At 33.3% G+C, this 15,819-nt stretch overlaps 2 long non-coding RNA genes across 2 annotated transcripts; both read right to left on the bottom strand.

Moving 5' to 3' along the window:
- Nucleotides 1-1,260: 1,260 nt before the first annotated feature.
- Nucleotides 1,261-3,379, bottom strand: LOC110871220. Its single transcript, XR_002553566.2, has 3 exons — nucleotides 3,028-3,379; nucleotides 1,904-1,978; nucleotides 1,261-1,420 (listed from the first exon to the last, which is right to left on the bottom strand). It is a non-coding gene; the product is annotated as an uncharacterized LOC110871220 (long non-coding RNA).
- A 2,045-nt stretch (nucleotides 3,380-5,424) lies between these two features.
- Nucleotides 5,425-6,170, bottom strand: LOC110871219. The gene is made up of 2 exons (XR_002553565.2): nucleotides 6,068-6,170; nucleotides 5,425-5,584 (listed from the first exon to the last, which is right to left on the bottom strand). It is a non-coding gene; the product is annotated as an uncharacterized LOC110871219 (long non-coding RNA).
- Nucleotides 6,171-15,819: the final 9,649 nt, after the last annotated feature.

Here is a 15,819-nt window from a genome sequence, read left to right on the forward strand (position 1 = left end):
GTAAATTAAACAAGTATTCACACAAGAGGTTTAGTATACAATATATATTCTAAATATATATTTACCCGTTTTTATTTACAAAAAAAACCAACCTCCTACACTTTGTATTTTGTTACAAAAATCATGGCGAAGTTTCTATTCGATACACAAGTTATGAAATATACTTGTAACGCTTGTTTAGAAAAATGCTTCTAAGTGTTGGGATTTTAGAAAATTTCGCCAGAGTTTCCTTTGTAAATGGAGGTGTCCATGCTTACTAGCATATCATTTTCTTTTCGGAAAAATATTCAATCACTCAACAACAAGTTACTAAATAACATTGCACTAGTCAAGTGCAAAAACAATGCACTTTACATACAACATGAACTTGGTTTTTCATAAAAACGCGTAGTAACTTGGTGGGGTGTTTAGTGGTTTTAGTTAACCTCCAAAGTGTGTTTACTTTATTTAAAATCTCATTCTTGTGATTTTTAGATGTTCACAACTTGTGAACATATTTTTACAAAATATTTGTTTACCAAATTTTCAAGTTTCACTTGCATCTTTATTCCCTTTTAATTTCCAAAAATAATGTATATGCAATAAAAGTTATGATCCTTCAAGACCCGTCTTTTAGACTTGATTTATTTAGAAAAATCATTCACATGTTTTAGATCTACAAGAATCACTAGTTCACTTGGTTTATTGTTTTTCAAGAACAATCATTTTTATTCCCAAGTTCATGCTCTAACAAGAAGATGATTATTTTATGCACACATAATCACCTCTAACTTGTTAAGTCATGTTTTCGATCATAACTTAACAAGCTTCATATGATGATCAAACATCATATTGCTAGTAATCACCAAATAAACATCAAGTAATCATCAACATGACCAAACCAACTTCATTTAACCATGAGTTCATCTTAGTTTATCATCTTGTTACTTTATGTTCAAGACTTTGTTTATGATCTTTTAGTGTTCATGGATTCTCATCATCAAATAACTAGTAACCACTCTAATAACATGAAAAATGAATGGATCTAAGTTCTTACCACTAGTTCAACACTAGGGAAGTTCAAGTGTAGAAATGTGGTGGTTAATAGCGAATAGAGAAGGTCCTTTAACTTCCGAACACACCGAGCTTCGTTGTTCACCTTCTAACACTCTTGAATGTATGTAGATTGCTTGGAAGATGAAGTGAGGGTGGTGGTATGTGTCACACCCCAACCGATGGCGGAAACATCGGGATGAGACGAACAAATTGCTCAAAACAACATAACACTAAATGTGACAATAATTTATTTAATTCATTTCATAAACTCTAAAGTGAAATACATAGTTCCAAACAATACAACATATTGTTCAACAATAATTCAAATGTTATGTGGGTTTCTAGAGTTCATCCTAGCTCGATTCTTGAATCTTGTACTTTCAACCTGCAATATGTATTAAAATAATGTCAACAAAAACATGTTGGCGAGTATACAAGTTTTCATACATAGCATAGTACGTGTTTAAAATGTTGCTCATATCCAAATGTGAAATACAATATCATGTTAACAGTATATACTCGAAACGATGTTACTCTATGTGTCCAAACCAAAGTTTAACGCAATTAAAGTGTACCCAAACGAGTTTGAGTATGTTTGACATAGTTTAAACCTAACAATACCTGCTCATAGAACAGGAGGGGCGTTTCTCAACCTATAGCGCTACCATTGTTAGGGGAGGCTTGTACGAAGTTAATGAACACATAGTCATTAGGTGTTTACAGTAGCATAACATGTCTAACATGAATAAAGTGTGTCACATAGAATATGGAATGAGTGTGCATAAAATGTTTAATGTGTTGTGATGTTTGATATGTAATACATATTGCACCCAAAAGTGTAAAACGAAAATGGGTCATGTATACTCACCTTGGAGTGCGTTGCGTATTTCTTGGAAAGAGAATGTGAGGATTGTTCCAAGTGTCGTTGCACAAGAGATTTACCCTAATAATTTTGAGTATTTGTTAAATATTGAGAATTTAGGGTTTATTTAAATAACAAGGCATGAAATACTATCAACATTCTTAAATAATAATCATATGTTTCATATTGTTATATTTAAAAATATATGACAAATAAATGAGTAAAATAATATTACCGATTTTACCAAAATATTATAAGTATTACTACTAAAATGTTGGATTATACAAATAATGATTCCTAATTATTATGTATTTAAAAATAAAATTCTGATATATATTTAAATATAATTTTTGATTTAAAATAATAAATCTGATTACAATAATAAGTCTATAAAATTCTGAAAAAAAATAAGATAATAAATCTGAAAATAATTCTGATTTAAAAATATAATTTCTGTTTTTAAATAATAATTCTGATTTTAATAAATAAATATAAAACAATAATTCTGATTAGTTAAAGAGTTATAATTCAGATTTAAGTAAAATAAAAATTCTGATTTAAATAACAAAATAAAAATTCTGTTTTAAATAAATAGTAATTATAATTTCTGATTAAAATATAAATCCTGAATATTATTTGAAATAATAATCCTGATTTAAATTCTGATTAAAAAGAAAATAATATAAATTCTGGAATTTATAAATAAATCTGATTAAATAATATTTCAGATTTAAAAATATAAAAACAATTCTGACAACATCAATTCTGAAATAAATTATTTCAGATTTAAATTATAAATCTGTTTTATTAAATGTGATATAAATAATTGTGTTTTTTTTTAACTAAATCTGATTTATAATAATATATCAGATTTTATACTTTATTTGAATAAATCTGTTATTAATAATTCTGATAATAATTATATTAATAATTCTGTTTTAATAATAATAATAATAGATATAATAAATAAATCTGATTTAGAATATAATAATAATAATAATAATAATAATAATAATAATAATAATAATAAAAACAATTGATATTAATATTAAATAAATAAAAAAAAAGAATTGACTAACAGTAACAAAAAAATATCGACGGAAATAAAAAAAAGAATCGGAGGCTTTTACCGGTCGTCTTCTCCGGCTCCGGCGACCGGCGGTGGTTGACAGCGGCGAGTTCCGGCGATGTGGTGGCGGTGCGGAGGTTCTCCGGTGGAGACGAACGAAGATGAAACGATCGGGTGCTTTGGTTTGTTCGGCGTCTTCGGGTTGTTTGGCGAAGCTCCGGTGACTACGGTTTACTCCGGCGAGTTGTTAACGAGGAACTGAGGTGTGTTCGGAGGTGGTGAGGCTTCGGCTTTTATAGTTGTTCGTTGCTCAAGGTTTCCAAATTCGGAAGATGGTAACTATCGAAGAACGTGGACCAAGACCGTGGCTATGTTCGTGATTGAGGTTAAAAACGGAAATCGCGTAATCAAGATCAAATCATGGTCTTGATTGTTATAAAATTTTGGAACGCGGAATCGTTAAAAAGGAAACTTCAATCAGGAAATAAGGAAATCTTGCATGCTTGCTGTGTTCAATTTTTGGCGGTTTGATTTTAAATTGGGTTTAACCGGAAACAGCGCATAAGAATAAATGCTTTCCTATTTCGTTTGGATGTGGCATTCCCAGCCGAGTGGTTAGTGAGTCGTTTGTTAAGCAGAAGGTCTCCGGTTCGATCCTGGTTCCACGCGCATATACCCATTTTTTTAACCCAGTTAGTGATCCCTTAATAAAACTAACCTAGTTAGCCATAACTAGGTTATCTACAATGTTTCAAAGGATGTGTTAACCAAGTTAGTTAATATTAACTAAAATTCAATAAAAGTTATTTATTTTTTTTATATTTATTTATAATACTAATTTATTTACTTAATTAGTTTATTTAATTATTTAAAATATTAATAAAATAGTATAAAAATCATTTTAACCCCAATTTTGATATTTCAACCGAATTAACGTACGAATTCCCGATTTTTGTTCGGTTTAGGGTAATCTATTGGCAACGATGAATTTAAGAGCTGAGATTTAGATGGAATTTCACTGTTCTTACGTGCTTAACATAGTTTCAACGTGTTTCAACGTGAAATTTCACGACATAGAAATCAAGCAAACATGTGATTAAAATAATGCATTTTTTCATTATGATTCAAGTCTCGGAATGAAACTTGGGAATAAACGAGAGTACAATTGACTAAATTGGAAAGTACAAGTCATCAAGCTATAATTAGAAAGATCGAAAATACGAGGCGTTACAGTCTCCCCTACTTTAGGAGATTTCGTCCTCGAAATCAAGATGAAACTTTTGAAAAGATTATATCTAAAGGTTTATAAAATGAGACTTTGATCATAAGGTTTTTATTTAGGAAAATTGGTTTCATGAATGCATCACATAGCACATTGTCTTTCACATTGTTGTTCACATAAAATGAATGAAATGTCATAGATTTTCACATAGTATAACATGTATAATGAAAGCATAATAAATTTAATTTGTTCACGAGGGAGTATCATTAATTGTTTTAGGTTACGACGATAGTGCGTAACTTGTCTCCAAGCTTGAAATGAATGAAACGCTCAAACGTAAAACACATAATAATTGAGGTAACATAAAAGAGATTTAACGTAAAACATGGATTGTCACGGAACGTAACATATGACACTTCCAAAGTGAATCGAAGACCTTTTCGAATTAAGGAAACGTGCTTTGGCCTAATAGGTATTAGTACTCTCATCGATGGTCCCCAGGTAGGCAACGGGTCCTTAATGGATTTATACGAATGCCAAACCTAGACAGGACGTCCCGACTACCGGTACCTAACCCTTCCAGTTACTACACGTCCTTAATCGATTGGGAAATCGAAACTTTGGCGAGAGCGAAAATCGAGGAGTGGGACTAGTTAAACAAGATGCGAGTATCACCTCTAACTTGATAACATCGTACCCTAATGTGGTTGGTACTTATCCTAAGATAAGGGTCCACTAGAATATGAGATGGAAAACTCCCAACAAGGTTTGGATATCACTCCTAACTTGAGGGTAGATTTCGTGCAAAAATCAAAGTATAGCTGAGTGAAAATCATCACCAAGTGTGGGAATCACCCCTATCTTGATGAATCATTTCGATTGTGTTGTAAGAGTGTCTTCAAAGCCTCCAAGTGTGTATTTGTGTTAGCCTTAGGAAAGGCATGTATATTAAGAGTCCAAAAGAAAATAGAGGGAAGCAAAGAAGATAGAAGGAAAGTTGTTTTAAGCAACACATAGTGAAAAAGCTCCTAAACTATAGACTAGGCAAGGCATTCCTAATTTCCTATAGTTATGGCTCTGATACCAATCTGGTATCAGAGTACTCCTACTATAGACTAGGGGAAAGTAAGGCAATCCTACCTAATTCCCTATAGTTATGGCTCTGATACCAATCTGTCACACCCCAACCGATGGCGGAAACATCGGGATGAGACGAACAAATTGCTCAAAACAACATAACACTAAATGTGACAATAATTTATTTAATTCATTTCATAAACTCTAAAGTGAAATACATAGTTCCAAACAATACAACATATTGTTCAACAATAATTCAAATGTTATGTGGGTTTCTAGAGTTCATCCTAGCTCGATTCTTGAATCTTGTACTTTCAACCTGCAATATGTATTAAAATAATGTCAACAAAAACATGTTGGCGAGTATACAAGTTTTCATACATAGCATAGTACGTGTTTAAAATGTTGCTCATATCCAAATGTGAAATACAATATCATGTTAACAGTATATACTCGAAACGATGTTACTCTATGTGTCCAAACCAAAGTTTAACGCAATTAAAGTGTACCCAAACGAGTTTGAGTATGTTTGACATAGTTTAAACCTAACAATACCTGCTCATAGAACAGGAGGGGCGTTTCTCAACCTATAGCGCTACCATTGTTAGGGGAGGCTTGTACGAAGTTAATGAACACATAGTCATTAGGTGTTTACAGTAGCATAACATGTCTAACATGAATAAAGTATGTCACATAGAATATGGAATGAGTGTGCATAAAATGTTTAATGTGTTGTGATGTTTGATATGTAATACATATTGCACCCAAAAGTGTAAAACGAAAATGGGTCATGTATACTCACCTTGGAGTGCGTTGCGTATTTCTTGGAAAGAGAATGTGAGGATTGTTCCAAGTGTCGTTGCACAAGAGATTTACCCTAATAATTTTGAGTATTTGTTAAATATTGAGAATTTAGGGTTTATTTAAATAACAAGGCATGAAATACTATCAACATTCTTAAATAATAATCATATGTTTCATATTGTTATATTTAAAAATATATGACAAATAAATGAGTAAAATAATATTACCGATTTTACCAAAATATTATAAGTATTACTACTAAAATGTTGGATTATACAAATAATGATTCCTAATTATTATGTATTTAAAAATAAAATTCTGATATATATTTAAATATAATTTTTGATTTAAAATAATAAATCTGATTACAATAATAAGTCTATAAAATTCTGAAAAAAAATAAGATAATAAATCTGAAAATAATTCTGATTTAAAAATATAATTTCTGTTTTTAAATAATAATTCTGATTTTAATAAATAAATATAAAACAATAATTCTGATTAGTTAAAGAGTTATAATTCAGATTTAAGTAAAATAAAAATTCTGATTTAAATAACAAAATAAAAATTCTGTTTTAAATAAATAGTAATTATAATTTCTGATTAAAATATAAATCCTGAATATTATTTGAAATAATAATCCTGATTTAAATTCTGATTAAAAAGAAAATAATATAAATTCTGGAATTTATAAATAAATCTGATTAAATAATATTTCAGATTTAAAAATATAAAAACAATTCTGACAACATCAATTCTGAAATAAATTATTTCAGATTTAAATTATAAATCTGTTTTATTAAATGTGATATAAATAATTGTGTTTTTTTTTAACTAAATCTGATTTATAATAATATATCAGATTTTATACTTTATTTGAATAAATCTGTTATTAATAATTCTGATAATAATTATATTAATAATTCTGTTTTAATAATAATAATAATAGATATAATAAATAAATCTGATTTAGAATATAATAATAATAATAATAATAATAATAATAATAATAATAATAATAAAAACAATTGATATTAATATTAAATAAATAAAAAAAAAAGAATTGACTAACAGTAACAAAAAAATATCGACGGAAATAAAAAAAAGAATCGGAGGCTTTTACCGGTCGTCTTCTCCGGCTCCGGCGACCGGCGGTGGTTGACAGCGGCGAGTTCCGGCGATGTGGTGGCGGTGCGGAGGTTCTCCGGTGGAGACGAACGAAGATGAAACGATCGGGTGCTTTGGTTTGTTCGGCGTCTTCGGGTTGTTTGGCGAAGCTCCGGTGACTACGGTTTACTCCGGCGAGTTGTTAACGAGGAACTGAGGTGTGTTCGGAGGTGGTGAGGCTTCGGCTTTTATAGTTGTTCGTTGCTCAAGGTTTCCAAATTCGGAAGATGGTAACTATCGAAGAACGTGGACCAAGACCGTGGCTATGTTCGTGATTGAGGTTAAAAACGGAAATCGCGTAATCAAGATCAAATCATGGTCTTGATTGTTATAAAATTTTGGAACGCGGAATCGTTAAAAAGGAAACTTCAATCAGGAAATAAGGAAATCTTGCATGCTTGCTGTGTTCAATTTTTGGCGGTTTGATTTTAAATTGGGTTTAACCGGAAACAGCGCATAAGAATAAATGCTTTCCTATTTCGTTTGGATGTGGCATTCCCAGCCGAGTGGTTAGTGAGTCGTTTGTTAAGCAGAAGGTCTCCGGTTCGATCCTGGTTCCACGCGCATATACCCATTTTTTTAACCCAGTTAGTGATCCCTTAATAAAACTAACCTAGTTAGCCATAACTAGGTTATCTACAATGTTTCAAAGGATGTGTTAACCAAGTTAGTTAATATTAACTAAAATTCAATAAAAGTTATTTATTTTTTTTTTATATTTATTTATAATACTAATTTATTTACTTAATTAGTTTATTTAATTATTTAAAATATTAATAAAATAGTATAAAAATCATTTTAACCCCAATTTTGATATTTCAACCGAATTAACGTACGAATTCCCGATTTTTGTTCGGTTTAGGGTAATCTATTGGCAACGATGAATTTAAGAGCTGAGATTTAGATGGAATTTCACTGTTCTTACGTGCTTAACATAGTTTCAACGTGTTTCAACGTGAAATTTCACGACATAGAAATCAAGCAAACATGTGATTAAAATAATGCATTTTTTCATTATGATTCAAGTCTCGGAATGAAACTTGGGAATAAACGAGAGTACAATTGACTAAATTGGAAAGTACAAGTCATCAAGCTATAATTAGAAAGATCGAAAATACGAGGCGTTACAGTCTCCCCTACTTTAGGAGATTTCGTCCTCGAAATCAAGATGAAACTTTTGAAAAGATTATATCTAAAGGTTTATAAAATGAGACTTTGATCATAAGGTTTTTATTTAGGAAAATTGGTTTCATGAATGCATCACATAGCACATTGTCTTTCACATTGTTGTTCACATAAAATGAATGAAATGTCATAGATTTTCACATAGTATAACATGTATAATGAAAGCATAATAAATTTAATTTGTTCACGAGGGAGTATCATTAATTGTTTTAGGTTACGACGATAGTGCGTAACTTGTCTCCAAGCTTGAAATGAATGAAACGCTCAAACGTAAAACACATAATAATTGAGGTAACATAAAAGAGATTTAACGTAAAACATGGATTGTCACGGAACGTAACATATGACACTTCCAAAGTGAATCGAAGACCTTTTCGAATTAAGGAAACGTGCTTTGGCCTAATAGGTATTAGTACTCTCATCGATGGTCCCCAGGTAGGCAACGGGTCCTTAATGGATTTATACGAATGCCAAACCTAGACAGGACGTCCCGACTACCGGTACCTAACCCTTCCAGTTACTACACGTCCTTAATCGATTGGGAAATCGAAACTTTGGCGAGAGCGAAAATCGAGGAGTGGGACTAGTTAAACAAGATGCGAGTATCACCTCTAACTTGATAACATCGTACCCTAATGTGGTTGGTACTTATCCTAAGATAAGGGTCCACTAGAATATGAGATGGAAAACTCCCAACAAGGTTTGGATATCACTCCTAACTTGAGGGTAGATTTCGTGCAAAAATCAAAGTATAGCTGAGTGAAAATCATCACCAAGTGTGGGAATCACCCCTATCTTGATGAATCATTTCGATTGTGTTGTAAGAGTGTCTTCAAAGCCTCCAAGTGTGTATTTGTGTTAGCCTTAGGAAAGGCATGTATATTAAGAGTCCAAAAGAAAATAGAGGGAAGCAAAGAAGATAGAAGGAAAGTTGTTTTAAGCAACACATAGTGAAAAAGCTCCTAAACTATAGACTAGGCAAGGCATTCCTAATTTCCTATAGTTATGGCTCTGATACCAATCTGGTATCAGAGTACTCCTACTATAGACTAGGGGAAAGTAAGGCAATCCTACCTAATTCCCTATAGTTATGGCTCTGATACCAATCTGTCACACCCCAACCGATGGCGGAAACATCGGGATGAGACGAACAAATTGCTCAAAACAACATAACACTAAATGTGACAATAATTTATTTAATTCATTTCATAAACTCTAAAGTGAAATACATAGTTCCAAACAATACAACATATTGTTCAACAATAATTCAAATGTTATGTGGGTTTCTAGAGTTCATCCTAGCTCGATTCTTGAATATTGTACTTTCAACCTGCAATATGTATTAAAATAATGTCAACAAAAACATGTTGGCGAGTATACAAGTTTTCATACATAGCATAGTACGTGTTTAAAATGTTGCTCATATCCAAATGTGAAATACAATATCATGTTAACAGTATATACTCGAAACGATGTTACTCTATGTGTCCAAACCAAAGTTTAACGCAATTAAAGTGTACCCAAACGAGTTTGAGTATGTTTGACATAGTTTAAACCTAACAATACCTGCTCATAGAACAGGAGGGGCGTTTCTCAACCTATAGCGCTACCATTGTTAGGGGAGGCTTGTACGAAGTTAATGAACACATAGTCATTAGGTGTTTACAGTAGCATAACATGTCTAACATGAATAAAGTGTGTCACATAGAATATGGAATGAGTGTGCATAAAATGTTTAATGTGTTGTGATGTTTGATATGTAATACATATTGCACCCAAAAGTGTAAAACGAAAATGGGTCATGTATACTCACCTTGGAGTGCGTTGCGTATTTCTTGGAAAGAGAATGTGAGGATTGTTCCAAGTGTCGTTGCACAAGAGATTTACCCTAATAATTTTGAGTATTTGTTAAATATTGAGAATTTAGGGTTTATTTAAATAACAAGGCATGAAATACTATCAACATTCTTAAATAATAATCATATGTTTCATATTGTTATATTTAAAAATATATGACAAATAAATGAGTAAAATAATATTACCGATTTTACCAAAATATTATAAGTATTACTACTAAAATGTTGGATTATACAAATAATGATTCCTAATTATTATGTATTTAAAAATAAAATTCTGATATATATTTAAATATAATTTTTGATTTAAAATAATAAATCTGATTACAATAATAAGTCTATAAAATTCTGAAAAAAAATAAGATAATAAATCTGAAAATAATTCTGATTTAAAAATATAATTTCTGTTTTTAAATAATAATTCTGATTTTAATAAATAAATATAAAACAATAATTCTGATTAGTTAAAGAGTTATAATTCAGATTTAAGTAAAATAAAAATTCTGATTTAAATAACAAAATAAAAATTCTGTTTTAAATAAATAGTAATTATAATTTCTGATTAAAATATAAATCCTGAATATTATTTGAAATAATAATCCTGATTTAAATTCTGATTAAAAAGAAAATAATATAAATTCTGGAATTTATAAATAAATCTGATTAAATAATATTTCAGATTTAAAAATATAAAAACAATTCTGACAACATCAATTCTGAAATAAATTATTTCAGATTTAAATTATAAATCTGTTTTATTAAATGTGATATAAATAATTGTGTTTTTTTTTTAACTAAATCTGATTTATAATAATATATCAGATTTTATACTTTATTTGAATAAATCTGTTATTAATAATTCTGATAATAATTATATTAATAATTCTGTTTTAATAATAATAATAATAGATATAATAAATAAATCTGATTTAGAATATAATAATAATAATAATAATAATAATAATAATAATAATAATAAAAACAATTGATATTAATATTAAATAAATAAAAAAAAAGAATTGACTAACAGTAACAAAAAAATATCGACGGAAATAAAAAAAAGAATCGGAGGCTTTTACCGGTCGTCTTCTCCGGCTCCGGCGACCGGCGGTGGTTGACAGCGGCGAGTTCCGGCGATGTGGTGGCGGTGCGGAGGTTCTCCGGTGGAGACGAACGAAGATGAAACGATCGGGTGCTTTGGTTTGTTCGGCGTCTTCGGGTTGTTTGGCGAAGCTCCGGTGACTACGGTTTACTCCGGCGAGTTGTTAACGAGGAACTGAGGTGTGTTCGGAGGTGGTGAGGCTTCGGCTTTTATAGTTGTTCGTTGCTCAAGGTTTCCAAATTCGGAAGATGGTAACTATCGAAGAACGTGGACCAAGACCGTGGCTATGTTCGTGATTGAGGTTAAAAACGGAAATCGCGTAATCAAGATCAAATCATGGTCTTGATTGTTATAAAATTTTGGAACGCGGAATCGTTAAAAAGGAAACTTCAATCAGGAAATAAGGAAATCTTGCATGCTTGCTGTGTTCAATTTTTGGCGGTTTGATTTTAAATTGGGTTTAACCGGAAACAGCGCATAAGAATAAATGCTTTCCTATTTCGTTTGGATGTGGCATTCCCAGCCGAGTGGTTAGTGAGTCGTTTGTTAAGCAGAAGGTCTCCGGTTCGATCCTGGTTCCACGCGCATATACCCATTTTTTTTAACCCAGTTAGTGATCCCTTAATAAAACTAACCTAGTTAGCCATAACTAGGTTATCTACAATGTTTCAAAGGATGTGTTAACCAAGTTAGTTAATATTAACTAAAATTCAATAAAAGTTATTTATTTTTTTTTATATTTATTTATAATACTAATTTATTTACTTAATTAGTTTATTTAATTATTTAAAATATTAATAAAATAGTATAAAAATCATTTTAACCCCAATTTTGATATTTCAACCGAATTAACGTACGAATTCCCGATTTTTGTTCGGTTTAGGGTAATCTATTGGCAACGATGAATTTAAGAGCTGAGATTTAGATGGAATTTCACTGTTCTTACGTGCTTAACATAGTTTCAACGTGTTTCAACGTGAAATTTCACGACATAGAAATCAAGCAAACATGTGATTAAAATAATGCATTTTTTCATTATGATTCAAGTCTCGGAATGAAACTTGGGAATAAACGAGAGTACAATTGACTAAATTGGAAAGTACAAGTCATCAAGCTATAATTAGAAAGATCGAAAATACGAGGCGTTACAGTATGGTGGTGGTTGTTCTCGGCCGATCAAGAGGGGAAGAAGAGAGAAGGAAAGTTGTTGGTGAAGATGAGAATGAGGGTATGATGATCTAGTGGATTTATAGATAAACTTCCAATACCCTTGTATCCATTAGTCCACATGTTTACTAAATACCCAACAAGCTCCAATTTTTAATTCAAGAAAAATCAAGGGTGGGGGCCACCCTTTGAACCGTTTACATGGGGGGGGGGGGTTGTCTAGTTGTGTTTCAATGGTTGTTAGTTTGGTTTAGTTAGAAGTTAAGTGATTTAGTTAGAGGTTTAAGTGTGTTATGTAATATGTAGTGTGTTAGGGTATTCGGGGACCCTAACTAGCTTAGAAAAATAAAAACAATGTGTCTGACAATATTTTTATGTTCCGGGTAAAGTCCGGTTGTTCAGTTTGGTGTTGTTCTGTTAAAGTGCTTAATTAATTCGTAAAGTGTCTTTTATATTTATTTAACACTTTTAATTTCTAACACTTAGGAAAACACACAGGACTATTTAGTAACTTTTCTGTATACTACTAGTATGTTAACAAGCACATGTAAGTGTAACACAGAAATCAGAAAGCCGTTAAGTGATTCAGCACAATCATCAAGCACTTTAATTATCATTAATAAGTTGTACGGAATACATTTAATTTTGAGGGTTGTCACATGCACCAATTGCAACCGCTATGGTCACACGACCCCTTACTGTCGTCAAGCTAATCCTGCTCAACCAGCTCAGCAAGCCCTAGCTCAGGCAACCTTACCTGCTCTTCCAGCTCCTCAGCAAAACCCGAGGCCAGTCAATGCTGTTCGCACATGCTACAAGTGTGGAGACACTACTCATCTTCGTAACCAGTGTCCTCAGCTGAACCAGGACCAGCAGCAAGCCGCTCGTGGACGAGCTTTCAACCTTAATGCTAATCAGGCTCGTAATGACAATGACGTCGTTAATGGTACGTTTCTCGTGAACAACCTTTATGCTTCGATTCTATTTGATACCGGTGCCGATAGAAGTTTTGTGTCCGTGGAATTTGAGTCTTTGATAAAGTGTACACACTCCAAGTTACCTGGGTTGTTCTCTGTCGAGGTCGCCAATGGTAAGTCGATTCTCGTCGATTCTATTTTGTGTGATTGTTCCCTGACTCTTAACGATCACCTCTTCTCTATTGATCTCATACCCATGCGACTGGGTAGCTTTGATGTCATAATCGGTATGGATTGGTTGCGTAAGAATCATGCCGAGATTGCTTGTCACGAGAAGTTTGTTCATTTACCTCTTCCGTCCGGTGATATTTTGCATGTTTATGGAGACCGACCTTCGAAAGGACTAAGGCTGATGTCATGCACTCAAGTGAACAGATGCTTACGTAAACAAAACTTTGCCTTCTTGGACCACGTGGTGGAACAAAAGGGCAAGGGGAAGGACATAAGCGATTTTCCAGTAGTGTGTGATTTCCCTGATGTCTTTCCCGAAGATCTTCCTGGTCTTCCTCCTCCTAGATCCGTTGACTTTCGTATTGATCTCATACCTGGTGCGACTCATGTCGCCAAGGCTCCCTATCGTCTTGCACCTTCCGAGATGCAGGAATTATCCATCCAACTGCAAGAACTGCTCGACAAGGGATTCATTCGCCCAAGTACCTCTCCGTGGGGTGCTCCTGTTCTATTCGTCAAGAAGAAGGATGGTTCGTTTCGTATGTGTATCGACTACCGTGAACTTAACAAACTTACCGTTAAGAATCGTTACCCTCTACCTCGTATAGATGATCTATTTGACCAACTACAAGGCGCATCCTATTTATCGAAAATCGATCTTCATTCTTGTTATCATCAGCTTCGTGTACTCGAGGATGATGTACCCAAAACCGCATTTCGCACTCGTTATGGACACTACGAGTTCGTGGTCATGCCTTTTGGATTGACCAACGCACCCGCTGTGTTCATGGACCTCATGAATCGTGTTTGTAAACCCTATTTGGATCGTTTTATGATAGTCTTTATTGATGATATTCTCATTTATTCTAAGTCTAAAGCCGATCATGCTCGTCATTTACGTCTTATGCTTGAACTCTTACGTGGTGAATGTTTGTATGCTAAATTTTCTAAGTGTGAGTTTTGGATTGATGAAGTGCAATTTCTCGGTCCTATCGTTAGTAAGCAAGGTATTCATGTTGATCCGTCTAAAATCGAAGCAGTGAAGGATTGGAGTACGCCTAAGTCTGCATCTGAGATTCGTTCCTTTCTAGGATTGGTTGGTTATTACCGCCGATTCATCTCGGACTTTTCTAAGATCGCTGTCCCTCTCACCTCCCTGACACAAAAAGAGAGACCTTTTGCTTGGGGTCCTGAGCAAGAGGAATCTTTTCAGGCTCTTAGGACCCTTTTGTGTAACGCTCATGTTCTTACTCTACCCGATGGGAATGACGATTTCGTGGTATATTGTGATGCCTCGAACCGTGGATTGGGTTGTGTGCTTATGCAGCGGGACAAGGTTATTGCTTATGCCTCTCGTCAACTCAAGGTACCTGAGAGAAACTACACTACTCACGATCTGGAGCTTGGTGCAGTGGTATTTGCGTTAAAGATTTGGCGACACCACCTGTATGGTACAAAGTGTGTGGTTTTCACCGACCATAAGAGCCTTCAACATATCTTTAACCAAAAGGAACTGAACATGCGACAGAGACGTTGGGTAGAACTGCTTAACGACTACGACTGCGAAATTCGCTATCAACCTGGCAAGGCGAATGTAGTAGACGACGCTCTTATTCGTAAAACTCATTTTAGGGCTATTCGTATTTCTAGTGATCTGCATGCGTGTATTCGTGAAGCTCAGTATTCGTCAGCTAATGAAGGAAGTCTATCTGTTGAAGTTCTTGGCGCTAACGTGAACCAACTCGACACTAAATCTGATGGTCTTCAGTACTACCTCAATCGCATCTGGGTGCCAGATCGCGATAATCTCCGTGAGCTCATTATGACTGAGGCTCACAAATCTCGTTACTCTATTCATCCAGGTGCCGATAAGATGTACCATGGCTTGTGTATGACTTATTGGTGGCCCGGTATGAAGAGCGACATTGCTGTATATGTCTCTAAATGCCTTACTTGTTCAAAGGTAAAGGCTGAGCATCAGCGTCCTTCTGGACTCTTAGAACAACCTGAAATCCCAGTTTGGAAATGGGACAGCATTGCTATGGACTTTATTACTAAACTGCCCCGTCCACCTAATGGTCACGACAACATCTGGGTGATTGTTGATCGTTTGACCAAATCAGCC

Source organism: Helianthus annuus, chromosome 8, assembly GCF_002127325.2.
Source record: "Helianthus annuus cultivar XRQ/B chromosome 8, HanXRQr2.0-SUNRISE, whole genome shotgun sequence".
NCBI lineage: Eukaryota > Viridiplantae > Streptophyta > Magnoliopsida > Asterales > Asteraceae > Helianthus > Helianthus annuus.